Below are 7,953 nucleotides of genomic sequence, written 5' to 3'. Positions count from 1 at the left end.
ACTTGACTTGGAAAGTGTTGGTATTTAGAATTCTTAAAAATGAACTTGAAATGTGCTCATGGATCGAAAAGATGGCCTTCAAAATGTGTGAAACTTCCTCTATTCGCTCATTCAGCATTCATCTCATTGTTGCTGTTTAAATCAGGACTCCAAGCAGGTTTGTTCTGTTTTGATTCTGTTTAGGATTCATTATATCTGGGGTAGAAATTTAAATTTGCAACACATCAAACTGAAAGGAACTGGCCCAAAGCCATGTTTTATGATTATGCGTTGGCCTAATAACATCAGGGTCGGTAGTTCGAAACCACCAACCGCTCCTCGGAAGAAAGAGGAGGCTTTCTACTGCCAGAAGGATGACAGCTCAGAAACCCACAAGGGCAGTTCTGCCCTCTCCTGTAGGATTGCCATGAGTCAGTCAACTCCACGGCAGTGTCTTTTTTTGGTGGATGTTGTTTTGTTCGGGGTTTTGGTTAATTCATTAGTTGAGAAATACTAGTTGGAAGATAAAAGCCCTGGTAGTGTCATGGGTTACAAGTTGGGGTGCTAACCCCAAGGTTTGAACCCATCAGCCACTCTGAGGGAGAAATGGCTTTCTGCTCCCGTAAGATTTGTAGCTTCAGAACCTCAGAGGGGCTGTTCTCTCCTTGGCTGTTGAAGGTCACGGGTTAGAACCCACCAGCCTCTGTTCAGGAGACAGATGTCACATGCAGCCTGCTTCTGTGAAGAAACACCACCTTGGAACCCTGTGTGCGGGGCAGTCATACTCGCTTGAATCAGAACCAGCCCGTGGCAATAGCTTTGGGCTTTGGGCCACCAGGGCGGGTGGAGGGAGGGGGCGGGAGCCAGTGAATCAACCGGGCATCTAAATTCAGACCTGTCCACAGGGCTACACACGTGCCGGCACAGGAGAAGAAAGTAAATTCCATCCAGCAAATTGCTCTAACTGATTCATGTGTCCACTCAGAGACGCCACCTACCTGCTCCCAGGTATTCAGGTAAATGACAGGTGGGCGGGACCTACTGACTGTTTCAATCGCTAAGGTCCCAGCAATGCTTTTTATCTGGCCAGGCTTCCGTGGTGTCACACATTTCCTGCTTGCCGGCCAACCAATACCCTGCTCCTTCCTCCAGGCACCTCTCCACCAAGGCTGCAGCGACTGCACCTTGGCCAGCCTGGGAGCGACTCCATTCATCCACCAGGGATGAGAGCTGCTTGGCTGCTGCTCTGAGTGCCCCAGCCGAGGCTCCAAGAGGTGAGTTGACACCCTCCACATCTTCGCTCAGCACTGAGACCACAAACCCCTGAGGGACCTGAACAGGAATTTAAATGAGAAAAAACAAGTGACTGAATGCCAGTGGGTTTGAGCGCTGGCTGGCTTCCTCCTGGGTCTTTGCCCTTCCTGGAGGGTGAAGCTCTCTCTCTCGAGAGGGCAGCAGAGAGAGACGTCTGTGGCATTTTGGTTGTCTGGGGGAAGTTCTCCCAGGTCATGGTGTTTTCAACCCTTTTTGCTTTTCTCCTGATCACTCATCCAGCCTCGGCTTGTCTGTGAAACTGATCCTGTTTTTGAAACGCTGGAGAGGCAGAGAGTGAGAGGTTGGGGGAAACTTTAGCTCTGAGCTGCAGACCTGTCGAGCCCGTTTGATGGGGGTTGGGAAGGCCATCTTCGTTCCAGCCACTCCGTATTCTCCGTGTCTATCTCGCCAGATCTCAAACTGGCAGCAGGCGGCCCTCGGTATTTCTTTTCCTTCTCCTTTTTCCTGAAAGTCTGCTTCTCAGGTAAACTTTAAGTACCCCACGGAGAAGGTCCCCCGTCTAGTACCCTCTCCTAGGCGGCGGCGCTTTCTGTGCCCTTCCTTCAATAAAATCTTTGTAACCACCCGGACAGACGGCTGGGTTAGAACGGTCTGCATTCACATGTGGACAGGCGGCCTGTTTATCTTAAACCCCAGTGAAGTTCCTCCGGTCACAAGAACATACCATCAGATCTAGTGAGTTAGTGAGTTATTACTTCGGATTGTTTTGCTGGTGAAAACTCTCTCTCGCTCTGCTTTTCATAGCAAATATCCTGAAGTGATGGCTCTGCCAGGAGCCTTGTTGTTGTTGTTGTTGTTGTATTTGGCCTCTAGAATCCATATTTGTTTCCTTTGTCGAGTTCATGCCGCCTGTGTTCAGCCAGTTCTGACAGCTCCAGAAGTACACGCCCCACTCCCCGCTGCTGTTAGAGGAAGCCAAGGAAGTGTCTAGAAGCCCAGCTCCCTTCCCAGATGAGCTGGGCATCTTGGGGAGAGAAACGGGTGAGGCGCTGGGGTCTGTCTTTCTTCATCAGCTGTTTTGTTTTAACTTTTTCCCCCTTTTCTTTCTTTCCGGAGCCTTCTGTGGGCAAATAATGTTAGGAAAGATGCCCATACTCATCCACCCAGAAATTCAAAACTTTCCAAAAGTAGACATGGAAGCAAGCTCAGGAAGGTTTTGCTCAGAGTGGCTGGCTCAGCACTCAAAACCAGCACAGCTCTGCTGCCGGCTTCTCGCCTGCTCCTGGAGGCTTGTATTAGTCTCCTATCAGGTGGCCTCTGTGCCTTTTGTTTTTTTCCCTCTTGAACTTGCGCATTGGAAGAGTGAGAGGATGGCTCCTGCTTCATCCCCCTTGATTCTGCATTTCCTCAGCAGATGAAACCAAGAAAGGAAAGGGAAAAAAAAATCACTCCCACTTTCTAAATCTCCCTAGGAAAAAACGCATCTTGACCTTTAACCAGTGATTCAATTTCTCCCGAAGAAGACCGCATTCCTGCTTTTTTTGACCACGGGTTCGTGAGTTCGCTGTACGGTAGTTAATTTCTAATTGAACAAGTAATGGCTGACGATATGCATTGGCTTTTGGCTTTCCGAGAAACAAAGCTGTCGACAACATGCCACCAGAAACGACCACGAAAGAGGTTGGAATTCAGAGGCAGAGCCGCTCAGAATGCAGGTGTTCTGCTGGGTCACGCGCACCCATGTGCCGTCTGAGCAGAGGGCCGTGGGGGTTAGTTAGAATGCTCATCTTCCACGTGGGAGACCTGGGTTCCATCCGTGGTCAGCTCACCTCAGGCACAGCCACCACCTGTGTGTCAGTGGAATCTTGTGTGCTGTTCGAATGTGGAACCGGCTTCAGCGGAGCTTTCAGGCTAAGATGGGCTGGGAAGAAAGGCCGGATGAACTACTTTTGAAAATCAGTCCATGGAAGCCCTGCGGTCATCGTAGTCTAATCCTCGACCCATCCGTCGTTTGGAGGGCACAGGGCTAGACAGCGTTTCATTCGGTTGGGTCTGTGGTTGACCTGAGTTAGAGCAACAGCTGCCGAATGGGGAGAGAAGACACCTGTGTTGAGTGATCTCATCCTTTGGTCTGAGTGGTTATGAAAGCCTGATTCAAAAAGTACAGTGACTTCCATGTACATCCACAGGCTGGTGATGTCACGGCTCTGATCCTTATTTTCTTCAGGAGAAAAACAAGAGATAAGAAACTATCTACGAGATAGTGACGAGAGAAGAGTGAAGGAGGTAACATAGAAAGCTGAACATGACTGGCTGATGCCAAATATGTGCCAGATAAGCACTAGGTCCTTCTCTTCCTGAAAGAATTCTCTTGGGAATGCTTGGAGGTAGTCTGGGGACAGACGAGCAAAGATTTTGCATGGGTGCAAGTGTTAAGAGCCACAATAGTGCTGTTATAGTTATTGATTCTAAGTCATTAATAACAGGGTTAACAGCCCCGAAAGAAACCAAGCAGGAGGTCAGAGCAGGGTTAAATTTGCTCAATTAAACAAATTAGGCAAATTTGTCTCGGCTTATAATGGGTTACAAATCAGGCTGCTCACCGCAAGGTTAGCAGTTCTAAGCCACCAGCCGCTCCTCAGGAGAAAGCTGAGGGCTTCTGAGGTTCCCTCAAATATTTACAAGGGTGGTTCTCAAACCCAAACCAAGCTCCCTGCCATGGAGTCTGGCACTTCTACTTTGTCCTGTGAAGTTGTTCTGAGTCGGAATCAACTGGATAGCAATGAGTTTGGAGTTGTAAGCCTCTGGCGCAGGTAGCTAATCAACTACTAGCCAACAGGCTTCCAAGTGGAACACAGCCAGAAGTGCCTCAGAAGACAGGCCTGGAGATCTATTCTTCTGAACCGTCAGAGCCTGGAGAATGGCAGGCAACTCCAAGCTGCAGCCCAGCCTCCCTCCCACGCGCTTCCTGGGATTGCTAGCCCCTCCCTTTCAGGGCTCTGCTCCCACAGCAGGCCCCCCAGGGCCATGCCCCACAGCTTCAGGGGAGCTAGCCAGTTGTCCTTTGTTGTGATCAGACCTGGCAGGGAGCCCTTGCTGAGTTCAATTGTCCTGTCTCCGGGGCAGACTGGGCTCCATGTATCTTCTCCAGCCTTGCAAAGAAACATTCTTCACCACCGCCAGTGTGATCTCCCCAACAAAGTCTAGGCAGCCAGTTAGGAGCTTGCGCTGCCCCACAGAAGAGATGGCTGTGGACGAGGTGGGTGTGAAGCCCCTCTGTTGGAATGAATACCCTGTGCTCTCCAAGACCTCCAGCCCTTGCACAGGGCAGGGGGTGCTCCCCAGACTGCCGGTAGCTTCTCCAGGGCTCACGCCATTCCACAGGGACAAGTTCCCACCCTTCGAAGGCAAGATCACAAGATCGGGTTCTATTATGATAGCTTGTGAAGGGGAGCCTGGTAAGGTAACTGGACCTCCCTGCCCATCAGTTAGTTAACCCCTCGTTTTTTCAAAAAAGATGCTCCCACTATGACCTTCACAAAACCTACCAGTCCTATAACAAGCTAAAGTTAACCTGGGTGAGTAGGGCCAATGCCTCACTCAAACCAAAAACCTCATTGGCCGCAAATTGATTCTGACTCATAGAGTCCCTACAGGACTGAGTAGAACTGCCCCCGATGGGGTTCCAAAACTGTACATCTTTAGGGAAGCACAATGTCTATCTTTCTCTGACAAGCAGTTGGTGGTTGCAAACTGTTGGCCTTGCGGTTAGCAGCCCAACACATAACCTGCTAGGCCACATGGACTCCTCTTAGGAAATCTTAATCATAGGGATTTTATTCTCTGTAGAGCAGTACTGCTGCCTGGAAGGTCGTTTGGAGGAACCTGGGGAGAAAGATGAAGCTTTCTATTGCCATACAGTATCACAGTCCCAAGAAACCACAGGGGCAGTTCTGCCCTGTCCTATAGGGTCTCCATGAGTCTCCATAGACTCAGTGACAGTGAGCTGTCTGTTGTTGGGAGTCTGGTCTCAGGCCCCAGATGCCCTGGGTTCAAACCCCACACTTGAGCACGTGCTAGCGGTGTGATCTAGGGCAGAGTATTTCACCACTCATTACCGAGGCTGTAAAAGGAGTTTAATGGGAAGATGACATTAGTTGAAATCCACAAAATGCTTGGAATAGTAGCTACTCACTGTGTTATACTTGGAATAGTAGCTACTTGCTGTGTTGGCTAGTATTATATCACTAGAATTGTGTTTTTGAAAGAAGGCATCGTGAGTAGGATCTGACAGACCTGGGCTAGAGACCCAGTTCTGCCAGTAGAAGCTAACATCCCTTAATGCCTCTCTGCCAGTCGTCAGATTTGGTGGTGTCACGAGGAACAATGGAAATGGTTCCAGGTAAAGAGCCCAGCATGGATGAATGCTTGGTAAATACTTTGAAAACAAAACAAAACACCGGTTGTCATCAAACAAATTCCACCTCATGGACATCCTATGTATGTCAGAGTAGAACTGCGCTCGACAGAATTTTTAGGAATTGATTTTTCTGAAGCAGATTGCCAGACTTTACCTCTGAGGCACCTCCAACTTTTCAGGTAGCAGCCACGTACGTGTTAGTCACTGCTAAGGAGTCCTGGGAGTCTAGTGAGAAATTGGCCACAGATGATTTGAGCACAGTATATTCGTTGAAAGACCCCAAAAGCTCAGGCAGAACCTGTTATAAAGCCTGGCTTGTTTATCATGGGGTTGCTGGTAGGAAACCTGTAGCTGGGAAGCCACCAGCTGGCAAGCCTTGTCATTTGCAGACCTGACAGCTGTAGAATTCTATGACATGACTCCCCCCTGGAGCAGGGATTCCTGGCTTCACCTCTCAATGTCTCCTCTTCACCTTGACCTTGGCCAGCCTCGCCTTTGAACATTTGAATCTCTCCCACTCAAGAGGCACTGCAGTGTCCCTCTCATGGCCTCAGTATCTGTGGACTTCCTGGCAGCGTTTGACTATTACTGAGACCAATGTGCCCCACGGCATGGACTCACTTTTGCGTGGGCAGCCGATAAATGTGTGATCATCTGACTGGGCCTCTCAAGTATCGAGGGTTTTTCAAAACAATTTGGAAGTAAGGCTGGGTCACTCTTCTTGGGTTATGGGATTTGACATCTTCTGCCCACAAAGGGGGCGTTCCCAATGGGTGCTGCTGATGGTTCATGTACTGGGCTGCTCACCAAAAGGTCCGAGGGTCAAAGCCACCTCCTCAGGGAATCTACTTCTGAGAAACCAGCCAACCAGCACCCAAGGGAGCACAGTTCTACTCTGGTTGACATGGAGTTAGTATGGGATAGAGCTGACTCCACAGCAACTGGTTTTGTGCTCAGAGTGTTAACATGAAAACCAGCAAGGTGGCTGAGTACAGAAACAGAAAATGTTGGGTGTCTTCTGTAAGCCTCTCCCCTGTGTCATCCCCTCTTCGCTCACGTTTCTCTATCAGACAGGCCACCACTGTGACCTATTGGCTGGTTATGCAGAGATAAGTATGCCAGGCCAATGTAAGGAAGGACTTTCTTTCCGAGAAGCAGAGCTGCCTGTAAAGATGGGTGGCATAGTGGGTTACACATTCGGTCTCAAACCCCCAGCGGCTCCAAAAGATGAGACTGTCCACTCCCAATAAAGAGTTACAGTCTCAGAAACTCACCTGGGCAGTTCTCCTCTCCCCTAGAGAGTTGCTATGAGCTGGAATCGGCACGATGGATGGCGGTGAGTTTCTGAGTGTAAATACAGAAGGTTGCCTTTGAAGGTACTGAGGTCCCTGTCACTGAGACCTAATGCTCTCTCTTTGAGTCCAGCTCCTAGTGACGCTGTAGGACAAGGCAGAACAGCCCCACGAGGGGAAGCGGATAGTCACCTTGTTCTTCCATGGAGCAGCTAGTGGCTTCGAACCACTGGCCTTTCAGTTAGCAGTCGAGAGCTTAACCACTATGGGACCAGGGCTCCTTCCCATTATCACTGAACTTGATTGTTTTTTGGTATTTCATTCCTGATACGGAGTAGGTGTTTGCTGGATGGCTGGATGGATGGATGGATGGATGGATGGATGGATGGACGGACGGATGGGTGGCAAAATAATCTCCTCCAGCATCACATATGTCATTGTTTGTCACTGTCGAGTTGGCCCTGCCTCATGGGGGCCCCTTGTACAGGGGTACCAAAGGGGGCCTGGTCCCACATCCTCTTCCTGATGACTGGCAGGCCTGCATCCGTCGTCGTCGCCATGGTGTGCTTCTCACCTAGCAGGCTCATGTTCCAGCCACACGGTCCCAAGTTCTGCTGCGACCCCGGAGGTTTCTAGTGGCTGATTTTTGGAAGGAGATATCTCCATACTCAACTTTTACAATGATTGAATCACTCATTTTGAAGATGAAATAGGAACATTCGCAGCCCACCCTCTCGCTCTTAGTCAACTGCTCAATAAACAGGAATAATCATGATTCCTTGTTTTTCTGGTACAGTATAAAAGGGAGCTAGAGAAGGGAGTCTTCCTTCCAATAGAGGGGTAGATAAGACATCTTAGAACTGGAGGTTTGAGATGTCTATGATTTCTCTGCACCTTTAGCCTGCTTCTCCCTTCTCTAGGGAGTCGTGTTCGCGGCTGGGGTGGATTGTCCCATGCTCTCTAACAGCGGTCACGTATTCCACCCAA

The 7,953-nt window shown here is 49.6% G+C and overlaps 1 protein-coding gene across 2 annotated transcripts in view; it reads left to right on the top strand.

Annotated features, from left to right (window-relative positions):
• Positions 1 to 941: 941 nt before the first annotated feature.
• The window catches only part of LNX1 (ligand of numb-protein X 1), a 149,800-nt gene continuing 142,788 nt past the window's right edge, over positions 942 to 7,953 (top strand). For both annotated transcript variants that reach the window (XM_045284361.1, XM_004706285.2), the window contains exons 1-2: positions 942 to 995; positions 1,132 to 1,253. The gene's annotated coding sequence lies outside the window, so the exon portion shown is untranslated. The remainder of the gene's footprint in view (positions 996 to 1,131; positions 1,254 to 7,953) is intronic.

This window comes from Echinops telfairi, unplaced genomic scaffold (assembly GCF_000313985.2).
Source record: "Echinops telfairi isolate 266 unplaced genomic scaffold, ASM31398v2 ScPeMD7_7468;HRSCAF=8506_0, whole genome shotgun sequence".
In the NCBI taxonomy this organism is placed as follows: Eukaryota; Metazoa; Chordata; class Mammalia; order Afrosoricida; family Tenrecidae; genus Echinops; species Echinops telfairi.
This window is presented reverse-complemented; position numbering and strand designations above follow the sequence as displayed.